This window comes from Podarcis vaucheri, assembly GCF_965113315.1.
Source record: "Podarcis vaucheri genome assembly, chromosome: 6".
In the NCBI taxonomy this organism is placed as follows: Eukaryota; Metazoa; Chordata; class Lepidosauria; order Squamata; family Lacertidae; genus Podarcis; species Podarcis vaucheri.
The window spans coordinates 51,780,702-51,804,762 of NC_138764.1; the positions used below are offsets into that span (position 1 = coordinate 51,780,702).

The window sequence follows — 24,061 nt, forward strand, 5'->3', positions numbered from 1 at the left end:
GCTCTTTTTATGTTTCCTTAAAGAGATGGTTGTCTGAATGTATCTCTTTCTCCCCTCCCTGACATGCAAAATGAAAAACACTGTTCACCAGAAAATCTTTAACATAATAACAACTGACAGCTATATTGTGCTTGGTAAAGCCGCGGGCAGTTATCCGTTCACAGAGCTGCCTCTTCAGACCTTTACTCTGTGAATTTGAGTGCTGATATTTCTTTAAGCCTCCTGGGGTTACTGTTAGTGGTATGTCTGCAGGGTAGATATGCTATAATTCACAATGTATGTTCAAGTATCACAGAAGCATTCCATTTAACTCTCTGCAGTGGTAAACTTAGATATTTACTAAAGAACAGAGGAAGCCGATATTATCATTGCTCACTGCTGGAAAGAGAGAATGTGTTTGTCATCTTGAAAAATGTATTATTAAAAAATACTACATTAAAATAAAATGTTTCTGAAAACCGCTTTCTGAAGAACATACTAGCATGGCTATTATTAAATGCTACTTGTCTGTTTAGTACGGCGGCAATTAATCATGCCAATAATGTTCAGACTAGTTTTGTTTGTTTCCTGCTAAGTGCTCAAAACAACAGAATTGGCCGTGTGGGGTGAAGGCTGGATGACTCTGCTTAGCAGACACGGGATATTGCAGAAGCTGCATGGCACACCCCGTTCTGTGTCGTCATAGCTAAGCATTGGAGTAAGTCTGAGTTGTGGGTAATAAATAGAAAAAAACTGAAAGCTGATACCATGTAGCATTAATGGAAAGGATCCATATCCAAAGCATTTGGCTTCTTCTGATCTCCTCTGAGAGCATGGTGATCATGGTGCATTGGAGGATTGGAGCTGAAGGGGGCTAATGTAGCCCAAGGGAGATTCCTTGAGACCTTGTATTGTCTTGTGCAAAGCTTCTGACATATATTGCTGCCACCTCATCAAAAAGAAAACTCCAGCATAGAACACAGAGGCAGTGTGATGTTACCAAGCCTACACATATCTCAGGTTACGCCTTATGTTTTAACACATCGCTATATAGGTGTAATATTTTGAGATCTTGGGTCTAGAGAGATAGTGTGTCATGAAGAAGTTGTACTGTAGTCCTATTACTAGGAGGAATTAGCAAGGACCACTGAATACCAATTCAGGTTTTTTAAAAAGTTTATTATAACAAGTACCAAAAGAATCAGAAGGTAAAATGCTGATGCTGCTTGAGACTCCAAAATGGGATAATCACAAAACTTAAAATGGTAACAGGTCTATATACAGACTGAACAACTCCCATGTGGGCTGGGTCAACAGCTTATTTGCTGCTATAAATGAGATAGATGGAGGCAGGGAGTGTTATGGTTGACGTGTGAGAGTGGAGAGTGGTACTAAGGGTCTTGTAAATTGCATGGGAGCCCTAGATGTACCAGACTGAACAAAAATGATGGGGGTTTGGGCCTCGTGAGGGAAGAATAATCAGTGTCATTTGTGAAATAGAAGAGAGAGAAGTAAACAAGAGTTACAGATACGACTACAGTTGTATGTCAGGGGGAGGGATAGCTCATTGCACTCAAAAACTTGAACATACAAAATTGCCTTGGTATATCCAATACTCTATGCTCTCTTTTTAAAAACTCATTATAACATGAAAATGTAAGATTATCTCCATTTCATTAATTTGTGACTCACACATGGATAATTTTCAGGTGGCTTTCATTTCTGCTAGAGCTGTTTTATTGTGTCAAATTATAGATGCAGTTCTGCATTGCTCAGTTAATTTTTCACTGGTTAGAAAATAATATGTTAACCTTCCTAGAGTTAAATGGGATGATATGTGAGATTTACTGTATTTCTCCTTTGATTGAGGCTTGCTTTCCTCCATACCACTGCCTAGGAAACTGCCGTGCAAAATTAGATGAAAAGAAAAGCTTTAAGACGTGTTTTGGGGGGAAAGTTGCTTAAGAACAAATTCCACTATTAAAACTCTCTGAAAAGCCATTGCTATTACAGTCCTGAACATTCTGGACGCTTCTGACTAATTGAAGCATGAAAATAATATGAACTCAAAGTCATGAAGCTATAATACACCTATTAGTAAAAATGATACAGGGTAATAAAATGTGACAGAAAGTTGTTCACCACTGAAACTCATGCTCCAACTATTCTTAATAGGCCATGCTAATTATTACTACATTGATTCTGATCAAAGTACACGTCAAGGGATCCTGGCTGAGTTTTCAAACAACCACACATAATTACTCTTCATGTTTGTTGGTGAGAGCTTCATAGGCTGTTGTATTTTAAAATGAATTCTTACATATCTTCCTATTAATGACAGTCTGCGCCGAAAAAAATATAATAATGCTCAGAAGAAGAGGGCAAATAAATTAGCAGGTGTGGAAGTATGTTAATCTGTTTGCGAGGTTAAATAGTAATTCTGGAGATAATGTTTACACAACTCTATGGAAGCTGGGAAGAGGGATTAGTTTTCAAGGCTAGTAGATGAGACCTTGGTCTTATGCATATTTTCTCAGACGTATGTTCTCCAATATCAAGGGGATTGCAGCCTTAAGCCATTATTGCTCATGTAATCATTACATCTTAGTTTTCCTGTTTTTAATCAGCAATGGTCTGCTTTGCACAAACTGCTGCTGGGGTGGTAGACCTGTGTTTGGACTATATCAATTCAGGCTGCTGGTGAGGAGCTGAATGCTTCTTTACTGGGGGGGGGCAGGGAGATAATCCCTACACTTAGAAAGTTAGGGAAAAATCTAGCCTTCTCCCTGACATTCTACATTTCTTTGGGCAGTGTGTGTATGAGTGAATATGAGAGCATTTTATAAAATGAGCTCCCACTTACAGTCTGAAGTGGTATTGTCCAGCTATAGATTTACAATGGGTTCTCGCAGCTTTGTATTCTACAGTTACTACAGTACTGACGTGTTGGATTTGCACATCCAGTGCACTCAATTGCAACATTCTCTAATCTGGCACCCTCCATATGTTGTTTGACTACAGCTCCCCTCATTCCCAGCTAGCATGGCCAATGGGCAGGAAGATTATGGGAATTGTAATCCAAAACATCTTGAGGGCATCAGTTTTGGGAGGGCTGCTCCATTGGTTCTTGGTCTGTGCAGGTCTCATATAGCACAAATGGCACAGCTGGAGCAGCTGGGATAATGCCATCATGGAGTTTTATAATATCATATAATTTCTGAGATAGCAAAAGTAACTTCTGATACTGTGCCTCATCCGATTTACCTAATTCCATGACCAGATAAAGTAATAGCAGTGGGACATGGAGAAGTATCCTAATAAATCCCAACAGACTACAAAAATAGCATCTCAGTAACTTAGTTCAGCAAAATACTTAAACCTGCTCTGAAATATTGATTCTGGCATTTTTATCATCCACGGGATACGAAAAGATCCTGGGCCTTTTCAAGGGAAACCTCAACCATGTAAGAGAATTCACAATAGTATTTATTTATTTATTGCGTTAATATCCTGCCTTTCCTCCACAGAGCCCAAGGCAGCATACATGAGTCCTCCACACACACCCTCCCATTCATTCTCATAACAACCTTGTGATATATGCTAGGCTTAGAGATAGCAACTGGTTCAGAGACATGGCTGAGGAACAAGATACAGCAATCCCAGTTGTTCTTTTTCCAAGCTTGCCTCCTATCATGATCCAATATTTGTGTGTCCTTCAAATGAATCCTGGCTGCCTGCAGAAGAATATTTTCACAGTAGAAAATCATCAGGCAGGTGTACAGAGGGGGTGGAACAGCAATACCTGGGGAGCAGAGGTTAGGCTTCTTTCTTAAAGCCATAAATGGAATGATTTATTGTGTGACAGCTTCCCAGTTTCAGGTGCAGAAAGAGCCTTTTCAATCCTTGTAGCCTCTGTTCCTCATAGCTTTGCATCACTTTGTATATGTCCACCTAAACTTCTAAAACTGCTGCCAAATTATAAGTGTACTCTGTTTACACAGCAGAGAAATATCCCATGCGAAAAGAGCTGTGGGGGGGGGGCTATTGTCAGGTTCTCCTATGCCATTGCTTGTTTGTCCCCTCATGCAGGATATTCATATAAATTCTCCTCCTAGCAGCCACTTCGTTCTGTCACAATCAATAGAGCAAAATGGAGATCCAACAGCTATGGACTCCCACCCTATTCTTCCATCTTGTTTGTGCGTCTACTGCATTATCATGCTTCATTGCCTCTGTTCTTCAGACCAGCTTTTGCATCTTCCAAATCATGATTCCAGAATAAGTCTTTGCTGTTTACATAAGCTCCCTTCACTGGACTCATATTCGAAACAGGAGTTTTATTTTATTTGGGGTCTGAGGCTGAAACCTGACATTATGTTGTATGAATATTCACATCTTGAAGTACTTGACCTTCATCTACTTTTGTCTATCCAGCCTAAATTATCTTTTCTCTTGCATCATCAGTCTTTCTCCAAAATAATTTGTATGCTTAGATGACTGGATGATACAATTTTGCAGCAGTTTTAAAAACTAGATGGTCATATACATAATGATGCAAGCCTTGCTAACGATACAATCCAATATTTTGCTGTGGTAGGCAGACAAATCAGATACTCCGGAAAGGAGCTTCTATGCATCTCCACAGAATATATAGGGATATTATATAGGGATATATAATATCCCTATATATCCCACAGAATATATAGGGATATTATATATAGGAATATGTAGGGATATTATATTTTCTCCTCAGCCCCCCATCTCTTGTTTTGTGACTAAATATGGGACTCTTCTTTAACCCAATTTCTAGCATAGCGACTTTCATTGCTAGGTGTTATTTTAAAAATAGGAATTATAGCAGAGCTGCTTGTAACACTGTAAGATTGGTCTTTTTGCTTGCTTAACATTTAGTTTTGGTGCACACACACACAGTACATAGGAAACCTGAATATTAAGTGTGTGTGAGTGTGTGTTTTTATGTCGGGAAATGGTTTTTCATCAAGTTAAATAAAAACCATAGAGAAGGCATTTGAAAAGCTAACACCATTACTTTTGAAATCTTTCTGCAACACCTTATTATTATTCTAGGTCACTGTGATGTTTCCATGCACCTTGGCATGTCCCTTTAATTGGATCCTTGCCTACGAAGGTCCAGCATAGTTGCATTGAAAGCTGACATTTCCAACTAACTGACCTTTTCAGGCCCAGTGATACTTCTATAATGATTATCCCCTTGCATTGTTTGGACACAATACCACATACTTCACAGCACATAAAGAATATGGTCTTTGAAAACTATTCAAAATTTCCAATCTCAAGTTAGCAAAATGAGAAAATTGGGTACAAACATTCATCAGAAGTGTTATTGTGCAGGTATCGATTTGAATGCCCTTTCATTTCTCTGGGAAAAAGTGTTGTAGTATAGAGTTCTAAATTAACTTTTGTTCTGTTTTTTTTCCTTCCCACTAACTATAAAAAGGTCAAATTCATTCATAAGCCTGAATAGATTTGCTGGATATAAGCAATAAGATAACAATCAACCTTCAAATAACCTTTAAAGAGACAGTATCTTCCTCTATGAACAATAATTGATCTACTCATTAAGCAGGAGGGAATTCTTTCAGGCTCACCTAAGCAAAAAAAATGTATAGGAAAAGGACACTATCTAAAACAACAAGGAAATGAAGTTTTAATATCAGAAATGGTTTAATTCTGCACATGTCAGTGACGTCAAAGGCCTGTTCAGACCTTTACATATTAGAAATGAAAGCCTATATTGCTGGGTCATAGATGGAGATATTACATGTTGAGAAAATATAGAATCTCTTAGTATATAGATAGTTGTTACTTTCTACACACATCATGAAAGACCAAAGGTGTGTATAAGCCCCTGACTCATTTCCTGATCTGAATATGCATCCAGGGGAAGAAATGGTATCTGAAGAAGCCACTAAACAACAAAAGGTCATGGTTGTTGTGGTGCACATATTGCCTTTTCAATAGGCAATCATCAAAATAATGAGAATCCTCTGACTATCAAGTGTTTTGGAGAAGGACATGGGCTCATTTCTCCTTTCATTCAGGTCTGCGGTGGCAGGAAGGTGCTAAGATAGTGAGTGGCACATTGTCACTTTCTTTTCACACTTAACGGTTAACTTTTAAAAGTGACCACTCCTTTCTTCTGGTAGTACTCACCTTTGTCTAGTCATGGTAGATCCTTAAGATTTGTAGGCATCAAATCAGTGATACCATGATAGGATCTCATGAAGCTTCCTTGATAGAATACATTGTGTTCATCTAGTCCAGTATTGCCTCCACTGTCAGTGACTCTTCAGGGTCGTGGGTCTCTAATGTCTTTTTACTGAAGCACTGTAACAGCCCACAGGCATAATTTCAGGATTTCTGTTTTAATGTTCGGCTTAACGTTTTACTGCATTTTTATCGCATTTGGATGCTATATACTGACCTTTTGCTTGCGTTTCTATTGTTATAATTTGTGTGAACCACTTAGAGATTTTGTTATATTAAGCTGTATATGAATTATTAAAATGAATGCAGATAAGCTGGTAATGGAACAAATGAGGGAGTGCATTTTGTGGGGCAAAGGCAGCTAAAGGTAGCTGAGATGGATGGATTAATGTGGGCAGCTGTGGCTCTGCTACATTATCTTTTCCAAACATATGGTATGGCAAGTTCTGATCACTGTTCTGATCACTAGGCCCATGAAAGCTACTCTTCTTACTATTTTGTATCCTTCATAAGTAAAAGGACCATTTTTAACCTCATAAAGGAATAAGATGACTAAAGGAATAAGATGACTAAAATGTTCCCGTTCCTTGATGAAGTATATTTATGCATTTGCAAGGCTCTCTAGAAAGTACCAATAATTAATATAAAAGCTTTAGTGTCCACTTATAAATTTTGCCAGGAAATTTTAAGAATTATGCTCTGTCAGCCCTTTCTTCTTTTTTTACAAAATGAATACTTAGCATTACCATATTCCATCTTCGACAAATAAGTGTGACATTTTTAATGATTCATTTAAGTTGCCGGCGGGGGTGGGGTGGAGAGAAAATGAAACCTTTGAGGTACCAAGAGATGTAAATGTTGTTTTTCCACATTTTATGATTCCCAGATGCCTCCTCTAATTGCTTTGCTAACCCCAAGTTTATGAAGTTATTTTCCAGAGTCAAACTCATTTGTATACATGTCAGAATATAAGCTGAATTTTAAAAATAAGACCTCTGGATTAGAATTCAGGAATGATAAACAAATTCATTTTGAATGTATTTGCATGCAATTTACATGTGACAAAATGTACCAATATGCGCCTTTCACATACAAGTCCAGCATCTGTTTAACATGATGGAATAGCATGAGGGGATTTTGTGTTGCTTTATAAAATCAAATAAAATGATGGATGCTAAAATTCAATGAGTAAAAAAGACTGGTGAGGGTAGATAAGAGTGTAGGGAATCTATGAATACTAGTTGCATCATCTGCAGCTTTCAGAATAAAGATTTTTGTACCAGTTCTATACCTCTCTATTGCCATAGAATCACAAGGCACTTATTATTTATTTCCTAGAAGTATATAATACTTCTCATGCCTCATGCGCTTTAAAAAATGAGCCTCTTTTTCTCTTTGAAATAATATATATGAAAAGATGAAATGATGGCTTCTGTTTGAAATAGCTCTAGAAATCTACAAACTTTGGGATGGATGGATGGGTGGATAGACAGAATTTACTCTTTGCAAAGTAGGATTAAAATGCATCATGTCCTTAAAGTAGGGTTGCCATATTTCAAAAAGTGAAAATCCACAAAGAAAAGTTTTTGAGGTTTTTTTTTTGGGGGGGAGCTTTTTTTTAGTTTTGCACTAGCTTCACTTAATTTTTAAATACCACTGTGTGTATTTGAAATGTTTAGCTAGTGCAGATCCAAAAGCAATTTGAGATTATTTTCTCCGTACTGAAACTCTACAAGGTCCAAATGTAAACTGATGGTACTTTAAGAAATAAAGAATTATAAAGAATTAATAATCACAAGTGACAGTGGAGATTTGGATACAGATTTTGTAGGCCTATAGAATTTATATGCCTAGAAACTAGTCTGATAAAGCAGACTTTGAATAAACGAAGTTTAAAATAATTATTTCCTATTCCGCCCACCAAATATGTCTCTTGCTCAATTCAGGTCTGGTGACATACGTACAGCTACATAGTTTTCTTCAAAGCTGTATTTAACCAGTTGATTGGTCACATAATATCAGTAAGTTACCAGGTTGTGAAAGGGGACGCGGGTGGCGCTGTGGGTAAAAGCCTCAGCGCCTAGGGCTTGCCGATCGAAAGGTCGGCGGTTCGAATCCCTGCGGCGGGGTGCGCTCCCGCTGCTCGGTCCCAGCGCCTGCCAACCTAGCAGTTCGAAAGCACCCCCGGGGGCAAGTAGATAAATAGGTACCGCTTACCAGCGGGAAGGTAAACGGCGTTCCGTGTGCTGCGCTGGCTCGCCAGATGCAGCTTTGTCACGCTGGCCACGTGACCCGGAAGTGTCTCCGGACAGCGCTGGCCCCCGGCCTATAGATGTGAGATGGGCGCACAAACCCCAGAGTCTGTCAAGACTGGCCCGTTCGGGCAGGGGTACCTTTACCTTTACCTTTACCAGGTTGTGAAGAGATTCACAGGTTCTAACCCCAAAGGCTGAGGCAGTTTATGCTTCATGTTTCATTCAGTGCCACACCAACACAGTTTGAAGCCTGCATAGTGCCTTCCCTTCCTGCTAGGGCCATCACTTTAAAATAAAAATAATAATTAGTAATTATTTTATTATTTTTTCAATTTATTTATTTTTTGGTTTTCTGATAAGATTCCATATCAACAAAATATGAACAAAAATAATACAATAAAGAAAAATATATGAAATAAAGAAAAGAGATCTTTCTTTTTTAAAAGATTTCTAAGAATAGACAAAAAATCAGAAAAATTCCTTGACCGATCAGCTTCCTAATCTCTCCTTCCATGGTTCTGTTTATCCCCTCTTTTCCCCGTGTTTTCTTAGTTCATCCTATCGCAACAACTTTTATATACTTCATTATTTCTTACTCTGCTGAAAAGCTTACCATCCTGCTAGGATGCTTCCATAAACAATATCCAGTCCTCTTTATATCTTTCGTCATTTTGGTTTCTTCTTCCAGTAGTCATCCCTGCTAGGTCCACATATTCTAACAGTTTTATATGCAATTCTTCTTTTGTTGGTACTTTAGCAGTTTTCCATTTTTGGACTAATAGTACACTGGCAGCTGTTGTTGTGTATAGGAACAAATTTCTCTCTCTTTTTTTTTGAGACTTCTGTTGTTATCAATTCCAGGAGCAATGCTTCTGGATTTTTAGAAAATGATTTTTTAAACATTTATTTTAGTTCAGTATAAAATCATTTTCCAATAATTTTTGATTGTGCCACATGACTGCCACATGCGGTAGAAGGTTCCTTCTGCTATTTCCATTTCCAACAGTTACCCTTTATTGATTTTGACATTTTTGCTAATCTGTTAAGTGTCAAATGCCACCTATGTTGCATCTTCATAAAATTTTAAAAGTGTAGTATGCTGTAAATCTTATATTTACTCTCCAAAGTTGTTCCCATAATATAAAATCAATATTGTGTCCAATGTCTCTAGCCCAATTTATCACTGAATACTTTACTGTTTCCTCCGTTGCCTCCCACTCAAGAAATAAGTTGCATATTTTTGATAATTGTTTTACCTTGGATCCTAACAGCTCCTTTTCAAACTGAGTTTTTTTCAGCAAATCCATATTTTTTGTCTAACTTAAATGTCCCCCTCAACTGGTAGTAACGAAACCAGTATGTCACTTGGTATTTTATCTTTTCATACTCTTTCTATTTACATTCCTCCCCAGTGATATTTAGAAGGTCTTTGTATGTACTCCAGATTGTCTCTATGTTGATATTTTTTTTCATGCCAGGGCTTCTGTTGGTGATAACCACATTTGTGTTTTTCTTTACAGTAGTTTTCTATATTTCCCCCATACCCTATAAAGATTTTTTTCTTCTGATTATATGGTTTGAAAAGCTCTCATATACCCTTGCCTTTCTGTACCGCAGGCATGCATGCCATCAAAATTTTAAATCATGCCCTTCCTGGTCTAACAGATGGCTGTTCTTTAGTAAAATCCAGTCTTTCAACCAACGTAAGCATGATGCTTCAAAATATAATTGTAGGTCAGGGAGAACAAAACGACCCCTTTCTTGGGTATCATTCATAATTTTATGTTTTATCCTGGGTTTTCTCCCCTACCAAATAAACTTAGAAAGATCTTTCTGCAATGGTGAATTGGTTGGATAGGAAAGCTAGTGATGTGAGCCTGCCATGGTAGACTGCAAGTGTGTTTTGATGAGTTTCAGTTTTGAAAAGATAAGCTCACCAATGGCAACTGTCACTTGAAGTATCAGGGGAATTTGTAGCGCTATCCAGACATTTTGGAAGCCACATGGATGTACTGCAGGGTGTTTTGTGGTGAGCCTTTTCCATGAGCTAAAATGTGAAAGAGGTGGCTTCACTGAACACAAAGATCTGTACCACCAGTGTCAGAGTGGTGGCCATTGGTGATGGCTATGGATAGATCAATACCTTGGGTGTTGAGCATCTGTTGTGGAAGGTTTTCAAGGCTGTGTGAAAATCCTCATATATTCCTGTGAGATTCAAGCTGCTCAAATAACACTGCTACACTGTTAGTCTGTAATCCAATGTCGTTTACTTGGAAACAAGTCTATATAATGTTTACTCCCAATTAAATTTGGGGTAGGGTTGTTAGACTTCAATCTACAATCACTTGCTGTAGAAAAGCCTAATAGATCAGTAAGGCGATGCTAAAATAAGTTGGCTGTAAATTTCTGCTGTATTTAAGTTAATTTTAAACAATACTGTTTTGCATAAAATAAAGTTATGCCCTTTGTCAGGCACACTTATTGTTCTAGCTCCATAACATTCACACATTTAGGGTAAATGAACCACCTTGAGATTTTTGGCCTTCTGGAGTGTGTCAGATTAGTTCATGCTTATTGAACAGTGTCTTTGACTCTTGTGAATTGCAGTAATACCATTGGATGTAGTCCATTAATAACAACACAAGTGAGACTACAATTTACATTAAAAGCATAAGAAGTAAAGGTAAAAGTCAATTATATTTAGAGATGGGATAAAATTACTATATATGTACGGAATCCAGAGTTGATTATCTATCTTTGGGGTAACTTGTTACAAAACACATTTTCCATAAAATATTTAGCCGGCTAGCCTTCAATTTCTGTTGCAATTGGCTTTCCTTCATAGCATACAGTGGTACCTCGGGTTACATACGCTTCAGGTTACATACGCTTCAGGTTACAGACTCTGCTAACCCAGAAATAGTGCTTCAGGTTAAGAACTTTGCTTCAGGATAAGAACAGAAATCTTTCTCCGGTGGTGTGGCAGCAGCAGGAGGCCCCATTAGCTAAAGTGGTGCTTCAGGTTAAGAACAGCTTCAGGTTAAGAACAAACATCCGGAACGAATTAAGTACTTAACCCGAGGTACCACTGTATATGCCTACATATATAATTGCTCTTGCCTGGCAATAAAGGCTACTTCCAGTTATCTGTTTTTAGATACTTGGGTTATAGTCTTATACACACTATATAGTCCCATACACATTTAGTTGAGAAGAAGCTTTTAGGCCATAGTGGGACAAAAGTCCGAGCAGGCTCAAGGTGAAGTGTGTGGATAACCAAAATAAATTGTTCCCAATTAAGCACAAGAGTGTCTTAGAAAGTTCTGCGCCTCTCAAAATGCAAAAACATTCATATGGTTTTCTCTGGAAGCAATTTGTTGCCAGACCCATTATACCTCACTTTAGAAACTTCTTCCTAGTTTCCTTTCTATCTTTACTTCTTCCAAATAATATTGCTGTAACTAGAGTTAGTGACACTGCCTAGTTCCAGGTATGAGGCCAAGGCATTTAAGCACCTCTGAGAGTGAATGCTAAGGCTTGAACCTGAAACATTTGAAATAAAAGGGAAAGACTGCATATCCTTACCTGGTGTCAAATGAACTTTGCTCACCTGTCACCACAATGGATGAGCAAATGATCCCACTTGCCCACAATGTCCCACTTTGGTGATCTCCCTCCCTCTGTAGCTCTCCTGTGCCCCAGAAACAAGAAAATGATCATTGCTACGAGCAAGTGAAAACTTGGGTCTAAATCATGGTTTGTTTGTTAGTTTGTTACATTTCTATCCTACCTTTCTCCAGGGAGCTCAAGGTGATGTGCATAGTTCTCTGTCTCCCCATTTTATCCTCAAAGCAACCCTGTGAAATAGGTTAGGCTAAGATAGTGACTGGTCAGCCAGTGGGCTTCATGGTTGAGCAGGGACTAGAATCCCCATCTCCCACATCTTAGTCCAACACTCTAACCACTACAACACACTGGCTCACACTGTATTAGAGGAAAGGAGTTGTGATGAGAGGGTGTATAATGAGTCATGCCAAATTTACAAGTTTATACATCTTATCATTCCCTGTTTCTGCTTGTTGCTGTTTTAAATACAAATCCTGATCAGAATGAAGTTCATTTATCCCTCCAACAAGACAAGAAGCCATTATTAAGCTCTGTATTATTTTAGATATAAGCTGTTTGAGTGCCTTTCGTTTTACTTGATGAGAAAAGTGACATCTTGAGGAAATATACAACAAATTAAAAACAAAAGTCTTATTAGTCTTGGCAGTTACCTATGTAGCACAATTGATTTAGAATCCCCTGGATGGGCAGCATTCTCCTCAAGCAGCTAACTTGACAAAGGGAATGCATTTTATTTTTTTTTAGAATTAATGTTTGGATTTCTTTGGTGGTAATAGCATTTTGCTCTTGAATGCAAAACAATTAAATCAAGACACTCTCGCTACACTGAGATTTAAAGTGCTTCACTCAGGCTGCAATCTTTAGTGCCACAAAGTCACTGGCCAAAATCCAACACAGAGTTAAGTGTGTTTAAGCCCTTTAAAATGAGAAGCAAACCACACATTATATTAAAGGTATATTCATCACATTTGCATGTTTATGCATTTTTAGTAGCAGCCAAGGGAGCACAGTAGCAGTTCCCCTCCTGGGCCAATAACAGATTTAGAATTAGTGATTTTTGCTGCAGTTGTGATATGGAAGAAGTAGGTTAAACTACCCTCCACCTGTTCTATAGTACTGATTCTGTCCGAAACCTCCACAGCTGCTATTTTAAAATACACACACTCACCTGAATGTGAATGTGGTTTTACCATAATATGTGGTTTGACATTAAATGGACTTAAATATGCTGGATTGAGGCCAAGGTGTTACTTACATCTTGGTTTTAATCCAGCAGCCTGCATACATTTTCCTCTAGGTATGTATGCTACAATTATTGGGCTTGCATCTGGGAAGCACACTTGTGGAGATACCATTTGTATGAACTGCAGCTGTAAATAATTCACACAATTGTCATAGCGGCTGCATGGACAGCCCCCATTTGCAGGTTCATAAAAACTTGCCTCCATATTAATAGGCTCATCCGTCAAAGCCTATAAATATACAAAGCAACTCTATGCATATCTTGAAGTAAAATGAATTACTGTACAGACAATGCTGTGTAGCTAGAGATGCTAAGAGTCACACTCTCTTCTTAAGAGTTGGTGAATTGCATGCTCTTGTGTATACCACCCTGATTTTACAATCCGTGCATTTTAGAATCCATGAGGTAAAACTCCCCCATTAAAAATATATCTGATGATGGGATGTGTCAGCACAATGTTACAAGCCAGGGTGTCAGGTTGTTCTGGTATCACAATGTGTGTTTTTCAATGTAGTACCATACTATGTTGCTACATCTGTATCTAAAGCAGCCACCACCGTATCACAATCAGGATCTAATTAGACGGAGGTAGGATGAGTCTGCTGCTAGGCACAATCTCAAGATGATTTCAGCCACTAAAGCTTACATCACTTCTGCATCATTGTACGGCTTTAGGCCTGGCACAGAATTGTAAGCCTGAGAGTGACCCTTGCTAGAGCCTTCCCTCAAAGCAAAGAACGAGTGGGAACAACTTTTTAAAATCCTTGTTTTTCTGAACACTTGCGTATAATGAACAAAAACAGGGTTCATCTTTCTTCCCCCATTTGTTGTGGAAAATATGGTATGTATATATACCCATGTTGTTGTTTTTCACCTCTGGTGTCATGCTCTGGTGTCATGCGCAGTCTGAGAGTCATTCTGGACTCACAGCTGTCCATGGAGGCACCAGTCAATTATGTGTCCAGAGTGGCTGTCTACCAGCTCCATCTGGTACACAGGCTGAGACCCTACCTGCCCGCAGACTGTCTTGCCAGAGTGGTGCATGCTGTAGTTATCTCCCACTTGGACTACTGCAACACGCTCTACGTGGGGCTACCTTTGAAGGTGACCCAGAAATTACAACTAATCCAGAATGTGGCAGCTAGACTGGTGACTGGGAGCTGCCACTGACACAACATAACACCGGTCCTGAAAGGCCTACATTGGCTCCCAGTACCTTTCCAAGCACAGTTCAAAGTGTTGGTGCTGACCTTTAAAGCCCTAAACAGCCTCAGCTCGGTATTCCTGAAGGCTCATCTCCACCCCCATCATTCAACCCGGACACTGAGGTCCAGCTCCGAGGGCCTTCTGGCAGTTTCCTCACTGTGAGAAGCGAAGTTACAGGGAACCAGGCAGAGGGCCTTCTTGGTAGTGGCGCCAACTCTGTGGAATGCCCTCCCATCAGATGTCAAAGAAATAAACAACTATATGACATTTAGAAGACATCTGAAAGCAGCCCTGTTTAGGGAAGTTTTAATGTTTTTTTAATCTTTTGTTGTAAGCTGCCCAGAGTGGCTGGGGAAACCCAGCCAGATGGGCAGGGTAGAAATATGTTGTTGTTGTTGTTGTTGTTGTTTGGCTGAACAGTGCAAGAGATTCACAGTTCCATGTCTGGAGAAGTTGATCAACTATAACTTGCAGCTGAGTAGGCACAACTCTCAAATTTTAACCTTAAGGCTCTGCATCTTGATGAAGAAAGCAAAATGTCAGCCCATTAGTCATACTTGGAGTGCCATTTCCCTACTTTATGTGTACAAAACATGGTTTACTTTCATCTCAAGGAGTGGAAGTTGAGGTCTGCAGCTCTTTAGAAATCTCTTATTTTGGCACACTGAAGGTATCTAGTTACATGGAGGGCAGGTGTGGCCCTGGGGCAGTTCATTGCATCAACCTGACAGTGTGTCTCAACTCTCATTTGGGCAAAATGAACACGTAGGTAATTTAATCTCATCAATGGCATTTCACAGATCAAGTAACAGTTGTAGCAGTTCAGTTTGCAAAGGAAAAAGAAATGAAATATTGCACATAGTTGATAACAATGGCCCTATTTTAAGCTTCTAGAAGACAATGGCGTGCTTAAGCCTTACTTACATTTGACCTGTGGGTAAAAGAAAGTGCAATGCCCATTTTCTTCTCATGCTGGTGTTTTGAGTTAGTGTACCTATGTGAAATCAAATTATTAATTCATAAGCATCAAAGGAACTATTTATATAACAGAGGCAAACATCAAAGTGAGATGCTCTAAGGGCAACTTGTGTGCATCCACTCAGCCTTTCATTCTCTTCACAAATGCGCTTGATAGAGCTGAATTCCTCACACTTGTGTAAGGGTCAAGAGACACTGTATCTAGAAGGCAAACAGACTAACCTCGGCTAAGCAAAACTGACCCAGACAAAACAGGCAGCTCTGCCAAGAACCTTTAGACTCAGACCTCAAAATGCCTCTGCTGGAAAACAGGAGGGGGAAAGCTTTGCATCTGTCTAGTTCAGTTGCCAAATGCACCTCAAGAGCAAGAGAGGAAAACAATGAGAAGGGATGCCAAGGGTGGAGGATATATTTCTGCAATAGAAAGATGCTCAGGCTGGCATATCTGCATCTTTGAAAATGGGAGGATTGCTTATGAAAGTTCTGGACTGCAGAAAAGGAGTCCTTGGATGAGCATCAGTTTTTACAACTTGCCAGACATTGATTCAAAGTGACTGGAGCTACAAGAGATGCAGAGGTAAGCTCTGCCCCTGCCAGCTCATCAAATGGAGTCAAGTCAAATTTGCAGTAGAGCCAGTGAGGGTCCAAGTTTCATAACAATGTGGCATGGCTCATCACTTGCGATCGACGGTTGCCATTTAAACAGGTGGCAAATGGAGTAATCAGAATCCACAGAGCCATCTAAATTGGAAGCCAAAGAGTTTTGGGGTGATTATGACATGGGGAAAGATGTGTGGACAATCAAAAGCTGGGAGAGAGCATAAAAATTTGAAATGATTGGGGATTTGGCTCATATAATAGGCAGTTATATTTGGAGGAATCTCCTTGTGAAAAATCAGTGTGATTTTAACTTACCTACAACTGAGATGTTATGGCTAAACTTCTTTGAGGCATGTGGCATGGTGTACAACTGAGCTTCAACAATAAGTGACAATTTAGAGGGTGTATCTAAAACAAAGAGCCAGTGGCATTTCTGTGACAGGAGTTGGCCCATAACTTGAAACTGAATCCTGATTGGACAGAGGTTTTAGTTTTCTGAAGTCTTGGGCCCAAGAGATGGTAGAAGCTACCTATTCTGGAAGGGGCTACACTTCCCTGGAAGGAGCAGGTCTGTAACTTGGGGGGTATTCCCAGATCCAGCATTGCCACTGAGAGCTCTGGAGACCTTCTGGCTGGGAGTGACACTTCTAGTTCCAGCTGGTTTGCCAGCTATGGACCCTTTTGGAAAGAGATGACTTGGCTACAGTATTCCATGTGCTGGTAACTACCAGACTGGTTTACTGCAATATGCCATACAGAGACTGCCCTAGAAGCACAACTTAGAAGCTTCAATGGTCCAAAACTGAGCAGTCCTATTATGGGCTGGAGTTTCATTTAGAATGCATGTAACCCCTGTTTTGAACCAGCTGCATTGGTTGCCAGTTCATTTCTGGACCCAGTTCAAAGTGCTCACATTAGTGTTCAAAGCCCTAAATGACTTAGGCCCCAAATCCATGACTCCCTCTGCCTCTACAGACCCTCAGTGTTGAGATCAGCAAAAGGGCCCCCCTTGAGAGTTCTACCACCATCAGAATTATGGAGTGTGTAGCCCTGAAGAGAGCACCCTAACTGTGGAATTTCTTCCCCACAGAGGTGTGTCTGGCACCTTAATTGTATACCTTTTATCACACACTGAAGAGGCACTTCTTTACACTGTCTTTTGACACCTGGATGTGGGTGGCACTGTGGTCTAAACTACAGAGCCTAGGGGTTGCTGATCAAAAGGTTGGCGGTTTGCATCCCTGTGATGGGGTGAGCTCCCATTGTTCGGTCCCAGCTCCTGCCCACCTAGCAGTTCGAAAGCACGTCAAAGTGCAAGTAGATAAATAGGTACCGCTCCAGCAGGAAGGTAAATAGCGTTTCCGTGCTCTGCTCTGGTTCGCCAGAAGCGGCTTAGTCATGCTGCCCACATAACCTAGAAGCTGTCTGTGGACAAACACTGGCTCCCTCGGCCTATAGAGCGAGATGAGCGTGTAACCCCAGAGTCGTCCACAACTTAACAGTCAGGGGCCCCTTTACCTTTATATATGTTTTAGAACCCCCTCCTTCCACCTCTTGATTGTAGATTGCTTCAACTGAGTTTAATGTTGTATTTTACATTGCTGTAACCCACCCTGGGACATTATGGTGAAGAGTGGGTAAGAAATAATAAATCATAATGCAATATACTAGACAAATGGGAATAGAAATGCTCTTTTCTTTGTGTGCCAAATTTGATATGTGATCAAACATTACTCACTGTTTTCCATATACTTCAAATAAGACTCCTTTAAACATATCTTGGTTAATAGTAAGGAGTATATATGGATATAGTTTTCTTTCACTAGGAAAAAGATTAAAAATACCTGGGGGTTCTTGGGAAATTCTTGAACAAACTGAAGGATTTTGTGGCTTAGATCTTTTGCTTCAGGCCATTAATTCATAATTAAGTACATGGAGGTGGGGAGGAATACTGGCTTCACTTATTATTGGTGTGAATATGGAATTGAACTATGGGAGGTTAAAATGTATCTTGTGAAGAACTCCATAAACAGAGTTGTCTTGTACGGTCTTTTACCATAAGGCAACTTCTTAACTTGCTTCACCTTGGATTTCTGCACCATCAAGAGGCATGGCTCAGGTTGAAGCAAGGTAGATATGAGCACTTGAATAATGCAGACTTTTCTCCTTCTGCCATTTATATTTATAGACTGTACTAGTCAAATGGCCCAGAGAAGGTTCTGTAAGTTTCTGCATTTGCATTCTAAAAAGGAAATGATGTGTCTGTTCCAAAGCACCCACAAATTCTAAATATTTCTAGTTCGGTGGCTGAGATGCTCAAGATTTCTTCTTTCCATTTCCTCAGTGCTTTTCTTTCATCCCTTAAGAACCATGTTCACTACTTTGAGAAACTCATCTAATCTGCTGAGGATAATTACGTTTCTGCACTTAGTATATATGGACTGACTGAACAAAAAAGACCACCTCGGCACTGTAGAGTTTTTTTCTTAACCTTCTCACTGTCAGTTAGTTCCACTGATGTAGTTAACCCAGGATGTTCATAGAGCAGATTTGTTTGTTTTGATTATACCTTACCTTTTGTCTATATAAGACACCCAACTTGGGTTAAAGCTGTTGGTTTTGAAGCCTCTCACAACCTTGGGCCACTCAAGCATATAAACAAACATTTTCTTTAGTTCTATAGAGTTGTACCAACAGCCTAGAAAGAAAGCTGTACCACAGCAGCCTGACTTTGAGATTATTGACAAGGGGTGTATCTAAAATCTAGACTTTCAGTTCACCCCTGCAACTACACTTTCTGTCACAGACAGCTCAGAGAACAGGCACCGTTTTCTTTTGTCCATCAGTTCAAAGTATGTTTTCTGTGCCATTTCACCAGGGCAGGTATTTATTAAGGACAGTCACGCATAAAACATACTGAAATGGGGGGGGGGGGGTTCTGGTCACTTGGCTTTATTTTTACTAAATGTGGCAGAAGTGATACCATGTATTACTTACACTAGTGTTGCACCATTAACTTCAGTGCAATTACATTATTGTAAGTAGTCCATGAATTGTCCCCTATGGTGGTTTAAAACTAGTGGAGCAGGTCTGTCCCAGGTCTGAAGAACTAGCAGATTCAGTTTAGATATAGCATCATAATAAAGGATTTGTATAAAGAGTTTGAAATGGATTGTCACTGATTTTTTACTTTCTGTTTCTTCTGTCAGTGGTTAGACTGTGGTGGGATGAGGGAGATAGGACCAGCTGTCCCTAGACTTGTAGAGTTGGAAGGGATCCCGAGGGTCACCTAGTCCAACCCCCTGCAAAGCTATTGCAACTGGAAGAACCAGTATGGCTATTTTACGTGTTTCCCTCCAACTTCTACTACAAGAACACCTTTGAGTTCTTTCTGCTTCTTTTCCCAAGTAAAGGGTACTTTTAGTTGGAGGAATTAAGTGATATGAACATAATATATATTATTCATCCTTTTGAGTGGAGCTGATGGAATACTGGGACTTATATCCACATGAGATGTACTTTCCCAAAAATGGGAATTGATAGGCACAGTTGTACCAGTAAAAGGTAAAAAGAACTGTTGTACCTAAATATGAACTGGTTAATGAATTTAAAAATAATAAAAACATACTTTTTGCCTGTAACCAAAGACCACCACAGTAATGAATTAGCTTGCTGCAGAATAATCGATCACATGATGCGGTGCATGTACACCATTTGAATGGCAATGCCCATCAACTTGGGGGGGGGCGTATTTTATTGAGAGGGCCGTAGACCCCTCGGCCCCAAGGAGTTAGCTCCTATGCCAGTGCCCTTCCTCTGATCTGACTTTAGATATGCTTAGTGATTTGCCCTATGTGATCCTGTTCATCCTACAAGGATTATATTATGATGTTACCTAGTGGCATGAGATGGAGTCAAGGAGAAATGATAATCACACCACTGTCACCATGAAAGCATTGACCCACATTATTATGTGTGTAAAACACAAGCAATACATATGGGCCATATTCAACTAACCCATTCTTCTAGCAGAAACCAACAGAAGGACTTTCTTTAGAGCAGTGGGTCTTTGCCTTTCCTCTCTTACCCCCACACCCCTGTGCCTCCCTCCTATCTGGAGTAGACTGTAGATTTTTTCCATCAGGCAAGCAGAAATAGTTGCGTTGAAGCAACAATTTCTTTAGCACTGGAATTCCACCCGATATTTCCAGAAAATAAGAAAAAGCAACTACCCCAGTACAGCACTGTAATGCCATTCTTATTCTGTGCTTCTATACAATCCTTTCATTTCTATAGTTTGCTATAAGGCTTACAAAGTTCTTGTATTTCCCATAGTAATGAAGATTTAGATCGCTCTTTGCATGCTCGGCATCCTCTCTGTGCCTGTACTGCTCTATTACTGTTGGCAGCCTAATGCAGAATAACACTTGATTCCCTCTCACTGACTCTCTCTCAAATGCCTCTCTGTCTCTCTAAAAATATTTGAGTAATAATTTTTAGATTTATTTTGTGATCTATTGTTGATCCCTTTTATGCAGCAAATGATGGGTATCATTCAGCAGGGACAGCTTAGAAAATGATAGCAGCCAAGTAAATCTCACTCAGAATTAAACATTGTAGATCAAATGGGATTTGTTCCAGAACTTCCCACTGGATTTAATGTAAGACTTTGACCCTTATGATTTTACAAAAGTGGGTCAAATTTCCTCTTCATGTTTGCCTGGTCTTCTGACATTTTGCCCAATGCCTGTAGTAGCAAGCAAGGTTTTATCAGCTGCTGCCAAAGAGATAACTACAGCTTTTGAATTCCAATAAAGAGTGTAATTGAATGGACTATGTCTCCAGAAAATAACATTTCATGCCAGCTGCTCTGTTTTGTAGTACTGGAACCCTGAACTTTCCCTGTAAAACAGGCTTGGCTCAGAGAAAGCACAGCTTTAAAACCTTTTGACAAACCACCAGTCAGTGTAAGTGTGCCCTAAACACATTGTTTTCCTTCAGCTATTTCCACTTTCAGAATGACAGATGCAGAATTCTGTTCAAGATCTATACTTTCAAACATCAAATTTATCTCATGTCAGTACCATAATAAATTACCTCATCATGTTCACTTCATGTTAACTCCTCCCTTTCTTTATAGCTGACATGAACCCCTTTTAATCTGGTGGATATTGTTGTGCAGGAGCTGGGGATAGCTAGCTAGCAAGTGTCTATGCACCAACACCTGTCTTCTGCAAGTGAATTTTTCCTCAGAACTTCTTCCTTTGCTGGTTCTGGTACATTTTCCTGTTTTCCCCAGAAAGTGTTACTTGTTTATATGGCTGTCTCCACACTGAGCAGCTGTTCTCTGCAGGTACAAGTCATATCTAGTGCTGGAAGAGTGAATTGTGTTGGTGGCTAGACACACAAATTTGCTGTGTGTGAGAGGAGAATGGGTTTTAAATTAATGTCATGGCTGCCAATGCCTTAAAGCCACTGCAGCCTCACAATATTCAAAGCTAGTTGCAACTCAGCTGTAAGTGGCAGAAAAGTTAATTGTTTCTTTAAATGCTTTTTACAAGTAACATCAGAAAACACATAAATAAACAGTACAGTAAAGTTTGCCAACAGAGGCTGGTAATTAATTAATTAGGGATAATTTGTCTTCAGATACATGTTTTGTAATTTCAAGGTTGTTTTTTTTTGGGGGGGGGGAAGCAAGATTAATTCTCTAAGAGATTTAGGATGTGGCTTCTATGCTGACTGATTGCCCCAAATTTGGGTTTACCTCATCCAGCTTGAGGGTTTGAAAACAGATTAAATGGAGATAATGAAGCACTTATTTGTACTCTAGCTGTATTTTTAAGACAGGTGCTTTCCCCTCTTCTCTCTCCTACAAAACCTGGGCCGCTGCCACAGTTCAGATCTTGACCTTTTCAAAAGAGAAATGTCTTTGAGAATTGCAAATTCTTGTCAGAAGTTAATGAACAAATTGCAGTGCTAATCGAAGGCTGGCCTCTTCCAGGCCTTTGCCTGATAGTCACGCCACAAAGGTCACTGTCTAACTAATGAGGGCTTTGGGTGATACTGACACAACATGTGGGCATTTGTGAAAGGCCAAAATTTATGGGTGCCACTTGGGGACCATCCTGCTCTTGCAGGCATCTTAGAACTACAAGAACGGATGACCCATCCATCACCCCTCCTTGATGATTAGACTTAAACACTCAGTTCATATGCATAATTGCTAGACCTTAGGCTCCTCCAAAGGCCCCAATGTCATTATGATAGATCCTCCTCCATGTTTATCAAGAAGAATGAATGTTAGATGGCCCATTCTGACATTTAGCATTTCAGCCTATCAAGGTTTTAGGGTGATTTGCAGATATCAAGTCACAGAGTGGGTGATTTAAATGGATGGAACATTTGCAGAACCATAAATTTACCCGATGAAATCTCTTATGCTGGTGCTATTTTGCAGTTGGCAAATGGGGGAAAAATATGTCTTAGGCTTACATTTTCTCCCAATTTTATGCTCACCTTTTGTATTTAAAGATTTTTTTAAAAAATGAAAGTTATTATTTAAACCAGCATGTCCTCTAGCTGCCAAAGACTCTTCAAATTACCAAAAGTAACTTCCAGGCTCCCATTTTGATTTTCTATAGTACTATTTACCTGTTTCTGTTGTTTTAAAATCACTTTCATGTGATTGCAATACATAAGCAGTAAGATAACTACTTCCTTGCGTAGTTATGAAGATAGGACAAGGTGGTATTTCAGGCAATCAGAGCAAAACCTGTTTTTTGTGATTCTACAGTAACAACTAATAAAGATAGGTAGGATGCTGCTTATTGTATAATGCAAATTGCTCTCTGCAATTTGATTTGTTTATAAAACCATATAAACCCAAAATGAAAAAACCCTGTAAGTGGTATCTCTAAAACAGTTATCAAAACAACGCACATAAAAGCATAATGCCTGCATTCATTTTCACTATAGCTTTGTAAGGTATATCACTTATTATTCACATTTTACATCTGTGAAACTGAGGCTGAGGTAGGGTAAGATATGTCCCAAGGCCATATAGAGAGACCACAGCAGCTGTGGGGCTTGAACCCATCTCTTCAAGATTCAAGACCAACTGTGCATTCAGTGGACATCACTGTTTCTAGATACCAGATTTCTCCTTAGCCTTCTTCAGGCATTCTTCCATTCCACTTCCCACAAGCAATTCCAGTGCCCCCACATTACTTATTGTCACAGTTCAGAGCCACATGTTGTTGTTGTTTATTGGACTTACAACCCACCCTTCATCATAAGGACCCAAGTCAGTTTACAACAATATAAAAATACAATATTAAAATCAATTACAACAATTTACCATCATCTCTCTCTCTCTCGCTCACTCTCATCACAAGTGTCAAAGGCCAGGTAAAGAGAGGTGTCTTCAGCATACAGTGGAAGCTATACAATGCTGATGGTAGATGCATCTCTGAGGGAGAGAATTCCATTATTTAGGGGTTGCCACAAAGCACTGGGGGTTGTATTTTCAGAGATAGGGAATCAGCCATTATATGTTTTCTCCTTCGTATGATGCCTAGATGTAACCTGGCTCTTGCAAAGAACCTCAAAGAGTCTCATTTAAATGTCTGCTTCTTTCTCCCATACTCCATCTTAAGACTCTTACAAGATACAAACAAGGGTGGCTTGAACACTGCCCCTTGCCCCAGACATAGACAGGATTTATGTGGTTTTTTTTGGGGGGGGGCAGAACCGAGCTATCTGTAATTGTGATTGGTCAGTTAAGTATTTTTATTTATTTACTTGATTTGGGGGGTAGCTGCCCCTGCTTGGCTATACCCCCCCAAGTTTTTAACTATCTAACCTAATGCAGAATTCCAGGGAACTCAAAAACTTGTGCACCATTTTGTGACATTTTGGTTGG

The 24,061-nt window shown here is 39.6% G+C and overlaps 1 protein-coding gene across 2 annotated transcripts in view; it reads left to right on the forward strand.

Moving 5' to 3' along the window:
• The window catches only part of LOC309534535 (BEN domain-containing protein 5-like), a 730,363-nt gene that overhangs the window by 360,637 nt on the left and 345,665 nt on the right, over nt 1-24,061 (forward strand). The gene's annotated exons all lie outside the window — the stretch shown is intronic.